Raw genomic sequence first — 15123 nt, forward strand, 5'->3', positions numbered from 1 at the left:
ATGGAGTATTTGTCTTTCTAGAGATTTCAACATGTGACTACGTACGGAGCAAAATGAGTGAATCTACACTCTAAAATATTTCTACATACCTCCGTATGTTGTATTCCATTTGAATGTCTAAAAAGACAATATTTAGGAACGGAGGGAGAGAGAGAGAGAGTAGATGGAGGGAGTAGATGGTCACGGAGGGAGTAGATGTCATCTTTGGATGTGCACCGTGAGCAAATAAACATTAAGTTCTCTTGTTTTTCCCTCCTTGATGACGGTGCACAACCAAAGATGACTTATTCACTTGGATGGAGGGAGTAGATGGTCAAAGTTTGACACAAATTAATGCATTGGTAAATATAATTTTTTGAGGAAAACAAGTGCATTAATTGAGTGTTTTTGCAAACTACAAAAAATATTCCACCACTCATCATCTACCTTGGTTGATGAGATTTTTGAATTGAGCCCTATAAACCAGAAAGGAGGTAGTACTAGTACTCCTACATTATTGGCGCCAGGTGCCTTGGCCAATGTTTCATCTTGTTGGACAGGATGAGGCTACTTCGAATGCATCGGTGCTTACATGGGTGTAATGGCCTCGCTTATTAGGGATGATATATTCATATCAATAAGGAATTCCTTATTTTCCGGGACCCCATTCGGACAGAACTCCAAAGTTAAGCGTGCTCAGCTTGGAGTAGTGTCAGGATGGGTGACCGACCGGGAAGTTGCTCCTGGGTAAGCACGAGTGAGGACAAAGTGCGCAGAAAAGACTAGTATTGATCTGTGGGGCCAGTCTAGATCCTGCCAGGAGAAACGACCACCGGCGGGTGTGTCCGGGGCGTTACAAGTTGGTATCAGAGCCGACCCTCGCGGTTACATGGATGTTTGCGGACAGGTGCGCGGTCATGTTGTTCATGACGTTTGTGACCCGTCGTGGCACACGGCATGGTACATGTACCAGACTGGTTGCACAGACGTATGTGCCAAGAGGGAACATTCCTGTGGCCCGACGAGGACGTCGGTTCCTCTGAGTGGGGGTGTATGTAATGGCCTGGCTTATTAGGGATGATAGACTACTCATATCAATAAGGAATTCCTTCTTTTCCGGGAGCCCATTTGGACAGAACTCCAAAGTTAAGTGTGCTCAACTTGGAGTAGTGTCAGGATGGGTGACCGACTGGGAAGTTGCTCCCGGGTGCGCACGAGTGAGGACAAAGTGCGCAGAAAAGACTAGTATTGATCTGTGGGGCCAGTCTAGATCCCGCCAGGAGTAACGACCATCGGCGGGTGTGTCCTGGGCGTTACAATGGGGTGCTAAGCACATTAAAAACTTTAGCAACTAAAGCTCCCAATGCATTGGTGCTTAACTTGTTGGTGCTAAGCATCCTTTATTTAATGATTTTGTAGCTAAAGTTATTCATGCATTGGTGGGATTCTTCCATTTAAGTCTTTTTTCTAGGTTCTCATGCTTAGTACTGGGGTCACCACACTTATCTCTCTCCTCTTAATTACCTTGCCACATCAGACTTTTTGCCTACATGGCAGCCTTAGCACATGTACAAGGTGGAGCATTGGGAGGGGCCTGAGCATACAGGCATAGGGATACTGTAGATAGGAAGTCTTCGTGATCCATTATTCCCCATCTCGGTTAGAGAGAACTATTCAACTAGTCTTCACAGTGAAGTGACAATACATGCTGCAGTAGATGGGACACTTAATTAATAAGCTGAACCAGCATGTTGGTGTTACTAAATCAGCCTTACCCAGTACTTCCATCATGTTTGCCAGTGGAACACGCTTCCACAAATACGACTACGCACCTGTCTCCTCCATTAACTGACATATGGGCCCTCTTGAGGTAGACCCACATGTAATCGGTGTAAATATTTACACTTCGAAGGACGATATATCCCGGTAGTAGTACTAGTAGAATTGAGTTTAATGCACTTTCTTCCCCATCTTTTAATCTTTTTCCTCCTCTCTTCTTCCTCCTCCCACTCACTGCTCGGCCACACACGCCATCTTCCTTGGTAGCTCGCGCGTACCGTATCCCCTCGCTCGCTGCTCGGCCACACACGCCATCTTCTTAGCTCGCCCGCCCGAATGCACTTCCTTGCTGGCTCGCGAGCATCGAAAACCCCAGTCACTCAGCGCCCTAAAAAAACCCTATGGCAACAACGACTGACACGCAGAGCCGCGATTGGAATTCCCTCCCCGATGTTCTCTTGAAGTAGATCTGTAATCGTATGGACCTGCTCAACACCATCCGTCTGGCCGCATGCTCGGTGTCTTTGTACCGTCTACTCGTCTGCAACCGGTCGGCTGTTTTCAAGACACCCTGCTTGCTGATGCCCAATCCTCGCAGGTGGCCCAGACACCGACATGACGATCCTACGGAGGTTGTCGTGGTGCCCCTTGACATGCTACCACTACCCGTCCACCTGTCCTTCATGAGCCGCCACTACTGGGTGGGAATGAATGCCAAATGGATCGTCCTCATCCACCAAAACGGTAGTCCATGGCGTCTCGTGGATATCTACACCCAGCAAGAGATCACCCTTCCATCGTTCGATACCGCCACCATGGAGCCTTGTGGCCAACCGGACACTCCTGCCTACTGCGCACGAGAGGCGTCGAGCTTTTGCCCCAACCTCTGTTTGCTGAAGGTTGTAATCTGCGAAGTGCCCACTGAGGGAGTCCTGGACTAAGGGGTCCTCCGGCGTCGGGCCTATTATCTATGGGCCGGACTGATGGGCTGGGAAGATATGAAGACCGAAGACTATGCCCGTGCCTGGATGGGACTCTCCATGGCGTGGAAGGCAAGCTTGGTGAACAACTATGAAGATTCCACCTTATGTAACTGACTCTATGTAACCCTAGATCCTTCCGGTGTCTATATAAACCGGAGGGTATAGTCCGGAAAGGATATATACTCAATACCGTAGTCATACAGGCTAGACTTCTAAGGTTTAGCCATTATGCTCTCGTGGTAGATCAACTCTTGTAATAATCATACTCATCAATATCAATCAAGCAGTATGTAGGGTATCAACCTTAGACGCACAGTTCGGGACCCCCTACCCGAGATCTACCGGTTTTGACACCGACATTGGTGCTTTCATTTAGAGTCCCTCTATGCTGTCGCTGAAGGGTTTGATGGCCCCTTCAATCGTCAATAATGACGCTTCACTGATGAGGTCCTGGATCACGAATTCCCTGAAGGATTCACACCCGTGAACATAGAATCATACGATGGAACCACAAACCCCGCGGTGTGGATTGAGGACTTCATTCTCCACATCCATATGGCCCGCGGAGATGACCTCCACGCCATAAAATACCTCCCTCTAAAACTCAAAGGTCCAACTCGGCATTGGCTAAATAGTCTGCCTGAAAATTCCATTGGCAGCTGGGAGGACTTGGAAGAGGCTTTCCTCGATAACTTCCAAGGTACATATGTTCGACCTCCGGACGCTGATGACTTAAGCCATATAGTTCAACAGCCCGCAGAGTCCGCCAGGAAATTCTAGACAAGATTCTTAACTAAAAAGAACCAAATTGTCGACTGTCCGGACACCGAAGCTCTAGCAGCTTTTCAGCATAGCATCCACGGCGAATGGCTTGCTCGCCACCTCGGCCAAGAAGGCCAAAATCCATGGCAGCCCTCATGACACTCATGACCCGCTTTTGTGCGGGCAAGGACGGTTGGTTGGCCTATAACAAAAACAATGCAAGCGACGCCGGCACTCTTGAAGTTAAAAGCAACAAAGACAAGTCTCGATGCAATAGATACAAGCAACGAAACAACAGTGGCAACACCGAGGATACGACGGTCAACGCTAGATTCAGTGGCTCTATGTCCGGTCAGCGGAAGAAGCCGTTCCAAAAGAACAATTCGGGCCCATCTAGCTTGGATCGCATACTTGATAGTCCATGCTAGATTCACGGCACCCCGACAAGCCTCCTAATCATACAAATAGCGAGTGCTGGGTTTTCAAACAGGCCACATTACGCGAAGGATCGGTACATCCCGATCAGATGCTGACAGCACTCTGGTTCGTATACCAGGGGCTGCGCCTATGTTTTATTATAAAACTCTTATGGCTAAGTGATGGCGTTCAAGCCGTATAGACTGGTTGCCTGGTTCATTGTGCTAAACAACTCCTTCAAGGACCATATAATTGGATCAAGATTTTTTAGATACCATCCCGAACACCTTCGTACTACCTATGTGAGGGTAGAAGCTGACGACTGGCCAACCCTCATATTTCATATAACACGGCCGCACATGAGGATACAATCAAAACATAATAAAAATTATATTACAAAGCGGATTTGTTTTTATCATACAAGACAATAATATGAGTGTATTCACTCAAACATAATGTCCTGCCCGCACTGCATGGCTAGAATACGAGACCCGTCTAGGACATCCGCAAAATAGCGCTCGGGGGTACGGTGCTCCTTACCCTTCGGCGGCCCCTTGGTGGACTCGACGGCGTCCATCTTCGCCCACCACATCTTGCAGCAAGCAAAGGCCATCCGGGCACCTTCAATGCAAACCAACCGCTTTACGACCTCAAGCCGTGGGCAGGCACTAACAAGCCGCTTCACAAGCCCAAAGTTGGTGTTCGGTACCGGCGTGGCAGGACATAGCCGGACTATCAGGTCCCTCATGGACAGCTCGGCCGCCTTGTGCAGCTCGACCAACTGTTTCAGCTAGTCGCTGAAGGATACCAGATGTTCAGGTCCAAGATATTGAGACCAGAACAGCTTCTCCATCAAACTCCCTTCCTCGGCTCGATAGAATTCAGCGGCATCGGATACGCTGCGCGGCAAATCTGTAAACGCCCCTGGAGAGCACCAAATTCGGGTAAGTACAAGGACCGTTTCCCTCACAAACTTGCTTCGCATAATGAAAGCCTTACCCGCCGCAATCTTCTTGGCTGCCTGGAGTTCCTTAGGGGCGCTCCGGGCCTCGGCTCGAGCCTCTTGTGCGCTCTGGTAGGCCTCCGCAAGTTCGGATGCCTGCGTGAAGCTCTTGCTGAACCTCGCTGACTCGGGCCTCGTGCTTTTCGCGTACAACGTGTTCCTTGGCCGCTTTATCCTCGGCCTCGGCTAATGCCTTCTTGAGGGTTGCCACGTTGGTCGTGGCCCCTAGCATAGTCCATGACACTTTAGTCAGCACGAAGTATCACTAAAAAAAAAAAGACACATCCATGACATTTTGGGCCGAACGAATTTTTTTTCTGTCATACATATGACACTTCTATGACGATAATTGTGACAAAACCCGGTATCATCATAGATGTGGTGGGATCCTACTTCTATGACAAAAAGTCATGACAGAAAATGGGCTTTTCATCCTGGGTGGGCCGAAGACGCAGCTGCATGACATTCTTTGGGCCATCCATGACGGAAAAAACCATGGTAGAAGCGAGGGGGCGGAAAATTTCGGGGAGTTCCCGGTTACGGTGGGAGGTTGGGGGCCGAGCGATGCATGTTTCTCTCGTACACGTACGCGCGTGTGTGTGAGGCGTTGGCTCTAACTGAACCCGAGCGAGGCGTTGGGCTCTAACTGAACCCGACCGATTGCACTTCAGGCTACACGTTACTGAACCCGAGCGATCGATCGATGGATGTTAACTGAACCCAATCGAGCGATTCCTTCACTACTGCTTCTAACTAAAGCCGATCGATGTTGCCTCTGGGATGAACAGTGAGCGTTGTGAGGGGGCGTTTGGATGAATAGGGAGCGGTGGCATTGCCACTGGATGAACAGGACCCCGTGGTGTGGTGGAGGGCTGGATGAACAGTAGACGGTGGAGGGCTGCCCGTGGAGGGGCAGTTGAACAGGACCCCGTGGTGTGGAGGGCTGGATGAACAGTAGACGGTGGAGGGGTGGTTGAACAGTAGCCGGTGGAGTAGCACGCGGTGGAGGCTGGATGAACAGGAGCCCGTGGAGGCTTGAGGAGGTCGACGGTAGCCCGTGGAGGCTGGAGGAGGTCGACGGTGGAGATGAACAGTATCCCGTGGAGTCCCGTTTTGTGGTACGCCACACCCCTCCCAATGAACAGGACCCCCGTTTTGATCGTAGGACGTCCGTTTCCTCCATTTTGCGGTACGCCACACCCCTCCCGATCAATAGGACCCCGTTCCAAACGTAGGAGGTCCATTTCCTCCGTTGTGTGGTAATGCCAGGCCTCGTTTCCATCGCCTGTTCCGTCCAAGCCCTCCCGATGAACACGACCCCGCATTCCATTCCGATCTAGCCGTTTGGCTCCCACACGTTCCGTTGCCTCCCGATGAACATGACGCATTCTGTTGCCTCCCCATGAACACGACACATTCCGTTGCCTCCCCATGAACACGACGCATTTCGTTGCCTCCCCATTAACACGACGCATTCCGTTGCCTCCCCATGAACACGACGATGACGCTGTTTCTCTGTTCCGACCGAGCCATGTACACGAGCCCTGGTCGTACGTATGCGCGAGTAGGCGTTTGAGACCCTGCCCGTATGTACACATACGTGGCCGTATTTTCTTTCTTGGACCCTGTCCATTGTACGTACGTGTGCATGCTACATGCGCGCCTCTACTACGACACGTGCGCGTCTCTACATCGACTAGTATGTACGTACACGTTCGCGACCAGAATGACAACGCTACGTACGCCGCGACCAGGTGGGTCCCGACTGTCAGGCACTTCCTTGCCTGCGAAGATGTAGTTGTTGGGTCCCAGCAGTCAGAGGAAGAGGATGCTACACCAGCTCCCAAAGCTCAGAAGCTTATGGGAGATGCAATTAAGTCAGGGGCTGCTCCATCTAAGCCCAAATCTGCTCCCAAGGCTGCTGCTCAGAAGCCTTCTAAACCCAAGAGGAACACCAGGAGTATACCTGCTGAGGAAAAGAACAAGGCCCCAATGCCTGAAGCTGAAGAAGAGGATGATGAATCCCATGTTTTGAGGAAGTTGAAGCCCAAAATTCCTGACCACAATGATGCTCATCCAGTCGCTGAGGACATGCACATCGGAAAGGATGCAGGACTGAGATTGTGGAGAGAGTCTGATCCCTATTCTATTAGGAGGAGGACTGCAGTTGATTACAGGTTCCATACAAAGGAACAACAAGACTTCTATGAGACAATTTTTCTTGACAAGAAGCCCATTGTATGTGACATGAAATGGGTTGATTGGGAATACATCAAGGAGAATGAAGATCACTTCCCAGGAGTTTATGACAGCTTCAAGGCATGTGGAGTAGATGAATTTGTTGGACAGAAGCTCACCAAATGTGAGCTGATCATGCAGTTTTACTCCACTACCCACTTCTATCCAGATGGGAGGATAGTATGGATATTTGAGGGTACAAGGTACCAGTCCACTGCTGAAGAATGGGAAAAAATGATCAATGCCCTAGAGGAACATGAGGATGACTTGGATGTGTATGCCAAGAAAAAGAAAGACCACAACTCCATGGCAAACATGTACAAAGAGATCCCAGATAAAGCTTTGGAGACACATAAGCTTGGATATGTACATTTCCTGTTGTCTGGTCTGCCTACTATCAACTGGATCTTAAGGCACACATTGCTACCCACGTCAGGAGATCACAACATGATCAGAGGGCATTCCATCAACATGCTGCAAATATTTGATGTCCCTCAGAAGTTCAAGGTTATGAGTTTGATTGTAGAAACAATCAAGAGGACAGCTGCTGATCAAAAGAGAAGTTGTGGGTTGCTCCACACATTCAGGAGCTCATCAACTCCAAGATGGGAACATGAACATATTTGCTAGACAAGGAGCATCTACCCTTACTCCTGAATTTGAAGACAACACTGTTGTGATGAATGAGGAAGACCCCACATCTGCTCAAGTCCAGGAGAAGAGAGCCAAGGCAAAGGCTGAAAAAGCTGCATGGATGCCAAGCGCACAAGAAGCATCTCAAGTTTTCCTGAAGAGAAAGCACGATCAACTAGGCTATATAATTCATGCTACACCGAGGATTGAGAAGGACTTGGCCACGCTGACTCAGAATCAGGAGAGCCTGGAGAGGATTGTTGAGACAAAATTCTATGATCTTGATCTCAAGGTAACTGATATACAGACTGCAGTTGAGCAGCTTCAGGAGGAAGCAGAAAGAGGAGAGGAAAGGCAACTACTGATGCTTTTCAGCGTGTGCCATGAGGTCCGAGGTCTGCTGTAGTGCCAGTTTCAGATGCTAGAGCTACATTATCATCACCAGCAGCTACAGCTCCGGTGCCACCTCCAGCACCCACTCCACCAGCTCCAACTACATCGACGGATGCCTTCGTCCTTGGAGTTCTCTCTACACCACCTCCCGAAGACCAAGCCCGAGAGACGCATAGCACTATGCATTTTCAAACTTTTTGGTAACTTGTTTCCAAAGGGGGAGAAATATGTATAGATCATAGGCTTCGAGAGAGAGGGTCTCGCTTTTTATCTCTCTTGCTTTTGGTTGAACCTTTTATTGTGTGAGATACTTTATGTCCTTGTGAGTTACTTGTTTGATCATGTGGTTGATCTTTTGCTACCTTTTATATCTCACATATGATCATTCACTTGCTTGGTGATGAGTGCATGCTTTTAATTTCTATCATTTTGAGCGCTCCACCAAGATGCATGCGACACAGAAGAGTAACCCATGATCCTAATCGATTGTGCATTTGCATTCAAACGCAAATCTTAAATAATGCACAAATTTAGGGGGAGCTCTTGCTTATCACATACTTCTCAAAGCGACGATGTTTTTCAATCTTATGATCATTTGTCGAAGCTTTGATCTATATGTTGTCATCAATTACCAAAAAGGGGGAGATTGAAAGTGCAACTACCCTTGGGTGGTTTTGGTAATTCCTAACAACATATAGCTCATTGAGATAATGCTATTTTAGGATAAATATTTCAGGAAAGCTCAATGATTGGCATGGCATGGATTAGAAAGTGGACCCCTCAAAATGCTAAGGACAAAATATTGGCTCAAGCTCAAAGCACATGACTCTACATTTTACTTTTAGTGATGCAAGATCACATTGAGTCCATAGGAAAAGCCAATACTATTAAAAGGGGGTGAGGTGTTGCTTAATGAGTTACTTGCTCAAAATGCTTAGTGATATGCTCCAAAAGCCCTCAACTACTTTCTCATATCCACATATGTCCCAAACCAAAAGTCAAACTCGGCCCCACAGAAATCTTCTATCCGGCGCCACCGAGTTCACTTGACATAGCCACGGCCACAAACCCTAGTCACTTCGGTCTCACCGATAGGGATCTCGGTCTCACCGAGATGGGATTGCAACCTCTCTGTTTCCCTTCATAACATTTTGGTCCAACCAAGATGAGAGATCAGTCCCACCGAGATTGCAATGCAAACTCTCTGTTTCCCCTTCGTAACGTTTCGGTCTAACTGAGATGAGCGAATCGGTCCCACTGAGTTTGCCTGACCAACTCTCTATTTGTCTATTACCAAAATCGGTCCCACCGAGTTTGTGTAATCGGACTCACGGAGATTACGTTATGCCCTATCCCTAATGGAACCGGTCCCACCGAGTTGACATGTCGGTCCCACCGAAAATCCTAACATTCACATTTTGAACTAAATCGGTCTGACCGATTTTTATAATTCGGTCCCACTGAGTTTGGTGATTTGTGTGTAACGGTTAGATTTTGTGTGGAGGCTATATATACCCCTCCACCCACTCTTCATTCGACGAGAGATCCATCAGAACATGCCTACACTTCCAACATACATTTTCTGAGAGAGAACCACCTACACTTGTGTTGAGGTCAAGAAATTCTATTCCAACCACATAAATCTTGAGCTCTAGCCTTCCCCAAGTTGCTTTCCACTCAAATCATATTTCTACCAAATCCAATCCTATGAGAGAGTGTTGAGTGTTGGGGAGACTATCATTTGAAGCACAAGAGCAAGGAGTTCATCATCAACACACCATCTATTACCTTTTGGAGAGTGGTGTCTCCTAGATTGGTTAGGTGTCACTTGGGAGCCTCCGTCAATATTGTGGAGTTGAACCAAGGAGTTTGTATGGGCAAGGAGATTACCTACTTCGTGAAGATCTACCCTAGTGAGGCAAGTCTTTCGTGGGCGATGGCCATGGTGGGATAGACAAGGTTTCTTCTTTGTGGACCCTTCGTGGGTGGAGCCCTTCGTGGGTCAATCACAACAAGTGTTTTATAAAAATATGGATCTTGATGTTTCGTGCTATGCACAGACATCTTGCTAGTACTCCTACATAAGACTAAGTTGGTGATGATGGCATGTGTGCCATCCGTCATTTCTGACCATTAGATCTACATCTAACGACTGTGAGGTAAGTTGTTGCCTTTTCTCACCAACATCCCACTTCTCTACCAATTTGCGGAAAAACCCATAATTAGTATCTTAAAACCAACCACACCCCTCCCTCACCTCACCAAAATAGCCCAAGGAATATTTTCTGATTGAAACATAATATATCTATAGTGATATATGTATATCAAAATTAGAGTGTTTTGTATCAAGTTTGTGAATAAGTATTATTCTAATTATGATCCTTGCCACACACATGAACATTTCTAGTATTTCCAACCATTCCAAAAATGCTAGTATTTCCATAGTTTCGAGTTCTCCATCAAGATATTAGTCAGTCATGGTTGATATTTACTTTCAATCATGTACACATAGGCACCATGTAACTAGCCTTGCTTATTGGCTTCCAAAGCTTAACTTTCACTCGTACTTACAATATGTAGAGTATTTAACCAAAAACTAACACTTTCAACCAGCCCTAGGAAGAAGCTATTGTACAAAAAATAGCAAAAACATACCCAAATTTTGTTAATCCGTGCCAAAAACTACTACCTAGTGCCGATTAGGCTCGTTTAAACCCGTTTATGACAGGGTTGGCCCACATGTCTATGCTGACAATGCAGCTTAAACCGACACATTTTGTTTGACCGTTGAGACGAGGGACCCACATCTGACCTTCTATCCTATTATATTCCCCCTCAAATCATTATTTTTCGTGAACATTACATCAAACAGTATTGATGCGTGTTTGTCGGTGGCGCCGGTGATGAGGGAGTTGGCCGCCACTCTGCCGGACGGGCCGAACGCCACGCTGGCCTACGCACGGTTTGGCAGGCTGGCCCGAGCGTGACTCATGCGCAAGCAAGCCACCGCGCTGGCCTTCGCTCGAGCCAGATGGTTGGCCTTAGCGTGGCGCGCATGAGCAAGCGGCCACGCCACCGTGCCAATCTAGCTAGCAAACCTTGCAGACAAGCAGCTGGATAGAGCTAGCTTGGCTAGCTACCGGCCGCGAGTGCCGGACGGAGCTGGCATCCGGGCTGCAGCAAGATGGGCTCTGCACCGCCGACGGTTTTAACCTCGCCTTATGCCGGCGGCGTTATCTGCATCCCATGGCCGAGGATGACTAGGTGGACGGGCCAGAGGTAGGAGGTTACTTGGGGATTTTTGTGTAGACTGACATGTAGGTCCCACAAGTCATAATGCCTAACTTGCCGGTCGAATAAAAGACGTTGACTTAAGGGGCGACATGGGTTGAAATGTGCCTATAACGGCACTTTGTAGAGTAGTTGTTTCTTGGTAGGGCTGGTTGGTATGGGCATGTACAATGGTTGATAAGGTAGTCTTTTCTTAAGTCTGACATGTATGCAAGTCATAGTAGTTTCTTGTCATTATTAGTGGTTTCTTGTAAGGAACAATGTACTATGTACTAGCGACAAAAGGCGATTCTAGGTTGCGTTGTACTCCAACGAGTACTACTAGTGGTTACGGGAGTGTATACCTCGTTTTGTGGGTTCGATCCCGGCCGAATGCACGGCGGCCTTTTTTAAATAGAAACTTCGCTGCGAGCCAATATTGTACAAGGGTAGTTTGAGTTTTGAAGTCGAACGGACGTGTCGCACCACAATCTGGGTGCGTTGGATAGCCCAGCCACATGAACAGGTTTTCCCTCCCATCATCTTGTGGCTCGCGTGCTCGCCCTAGCCGCACCTCGCTTGCAGCTTCCTCAGCAGCTAGTAGCATATGTAAACTAGCGCCTACCAATTAAGCCCGAGGAGCCAGAAAAGCCTGGCGCGGCATTGGGAACTGTGCAATATGGCTCTGTACGTAAAGTGCTAGTACACTACTACTCTGTAGCTTGTGGCGTTGCACGCATGGACTTCACTCCATTAGCAGCTCTATAAAAGAAATTCCTCTTGATGTGATTTTTTTGTTTTGAAACGGAGGCAAAAGCTTTGCCTCATCTCATTCATGAAGAAGGAACTACAAACAAAGTTCGACGAGATCCATTACACCTCCATAAATGGAAGCTAAAATCCTAGTCTCGTTGTATCAAATAACTCAAATGTTCTGCCCCCGTAGTAACCGTCGCTGATCAACAGGCTGCTAGTGTGTGCATGAGAGGAGCAGCCGAGTACGCCAGCTACGCGCTGGAATAGAGCACGGAGAGTACCCACTACGCAGGTGTACTTTCCCTGCATTGATAGTACAGCGATGGTTCTAGAGAATAGTACTACCCTCCACTTCCAACTGTAGCTCCTTGGCCAGAGATTCAAGAGTTCAAACCTGGTGCACTATACTAGAAGTACAGTACTACATCGACTACAAGTTGATAAAGTAGTACTAGTACTGCTACAATATGAGTACGTAGTAAATAATAGCCTTACCCCTTCGCTAAGGAACGATTGAGGTGGTACAGTTGGAAGGGACGAGGCCCTGCGGTTACTATGCTCTTATGTCCTCCTCGCCAGTTCCCCTCCCCCCGAGTAGAAGGAAGTTTGTCGCTGCTACCATGGGTTCGCCAGCGGTTCTCCTCCTCGTCGGGGTTGGGAGACCTTGGACGATGATCCTCTAGGAGAAATCACACGCCGCTCCGACGTCCTCACCACCGCAAGATTCGGTGCTTCCTGCACCAACTTTTTCAAGACGGTGCTTAAACAGGCTTGGGAAAAGGCCATGCTTGTTGGTCTTCCATGTGTCCTCGAGGAGAAGGTTCTTCTATGGGACAATCCTTCAAACAGTCCACCGCTCCCTATCCATGGTTGCATATTGACTCCGCTAGAGTTGCCGAAGTTGATAGGTAGTCGGATTACGTCCGCTGAGCAGGTCAGTCATGGAGTTTGATCATGGAGTACTTAGTTATTCCATTTCCATCCCGTAATTTCTCTGCTGCCACCGTCTGATATATAGTTCTAGGTCGGTGCCAACGAAGAATGGCTTGCATACATCCGGCCGGATACCACCATCATTTTGCACAACATCCACAACAGTTTGGCCGTTCCCGTAGACCCCTTCTCAACCAATCGAATCGGCCTTCCGGACTGGCTGGTCTTGAATACGTATGATGATGCCTACATGAGATTGAAGAAGATAGCAATTGCGGACCCACTGACAAAGCGACGCGGCTACGACGATTACTATCTCATCGCGGTGTTCGACATAAGTATTGCCATCAGTGCAAGAGGCAGTAACGACGGAAGCTGGCGCATGTTGGCCGCGGCAGATTTGTACCCCTACACTTTCGAAGACGCCATGCGCCATCTAGGCCGCATCTTCGCTGTGACAAGCCAGGGGACTTGTTTCATCTGGTTGACATCCTAAGGTACGGGAGATTACAAACGGAATGCACAAACCATCATTTGCATCCCTAGCGGCACTCCATTATTTTGCAGGGACCAGTCATCCCCCAATCAAAATAAGATCGCCGATCCTGGATGTGCTTTTGCATCCGCGATTCAGTCTAACCTGGAACCTTGTAGCTGACTTTGGCATATTGGGATCGACTATCTTAGCGGTTGATACCCATGGTACCACTCATGTGCAACATGGTCACACAATCAACCACGATCGGACCGTCACCATCTACCCAGGTATTCCATTTAGAATTATATTTTTTAACCCTATTGCCTTCTCTTTAGTTGTTGTACTAATTACTTACTAGTACTAGTAGGAGCACCTTTTACCTTGGAGGATGCGTATAGCTAGCTAGGCCCTTGGAGACTTGAACCCACTAGCTGCCACCATTTTTGTTTTTCCATATCTTACTATCTCATCCATGTAGCCAAGAGTGGCTATATATAATAAGCCACTTATTTTCTTCCTCTGAACCGGAGTAGTACTATTTGCTGCACAGTATTACTGACCGCCATATTTGAGCACAACATTATTATGCATGGACCTTGACTGTGTACGTCACCATGTTTCCAGATCTGGGATGCCGCATGTACAAGATGAACAACACTGAGTTCGACCCTCGTGATGCTACTTGGGTGCCGAGGAACACTCTTGGAGAGTACTCGCTTTTCATTGGGTACAGCTACCCCATTGTGAAGAGGATGCCACCTTCCGTGCACGACACTGAAGGCCTACCGTTCATGAAGCATGGTTGTGTCTTTAGTGCGCACCGTCGAATGAACGGCATGCTGCGACACGCTATCGCTGATTTAGGCCGCTTTAGCTTGGATGAGTCTCCATCATGTGGAACCGGACTAGATTGCTGCGACAATGATTCCCGTTACACACCGCTATGGATCATGCCATCCATGAAGAACACCTGGGACTGGAACCTGGAGGAGGACATGTAGCCCATCTAGAATGTGTAAGTGGGGTATGGTGAACGGTAGCGCTGTGAATATATGTAGACTAGTCATGCACAAATTTATCACATGAATTGGAGATGAACTTGTGTGGCATACTGGCATTTGTCCTTTAGAATTTATTACTAGTAAATGTATTATGTGTACGTGCAACTTGTGTGCTTGTTGCACGGGCTCCAACACGCTCTTTGAGAAAAAAAGGTGCCACAACTTTGGATATAGGTGACGTGGCGGCATCATACAGTAGCATCGTTCGCTATAGTTGTAATACTCCTACTAGGACGACAGCTCCTATAAAACCTTGCGCTTGGATCTTTGCCTCTTCGGGAGGTTCAACAGTTTGTACTCGTGTGTACCTTGCACTTGGCTCTTCGCCTCTTCGGAAGGTCCAACAATGATGATACTATAGTACAATATGCTTCTGGCAATCTGACACCGATTGAACTGTTTCACGTCCACCGCGAGGGCAAGGGTGTAACACCCACG

This window comes from Triticum urartu, chromosome 3 (assembly GCF_003073215.2).
Source record: "Triticum urartu cultivar G1812 chromosome 3, Tu2.1, whole genome shotgun sequence".
Classification (NCBI taxonomy): domain Eukaryota; kingdom Viridiplantae; phylum Streptophyta; class Magnoliopsida; order Poales; family Poaceae; genus Triticum; species Triticum urartu.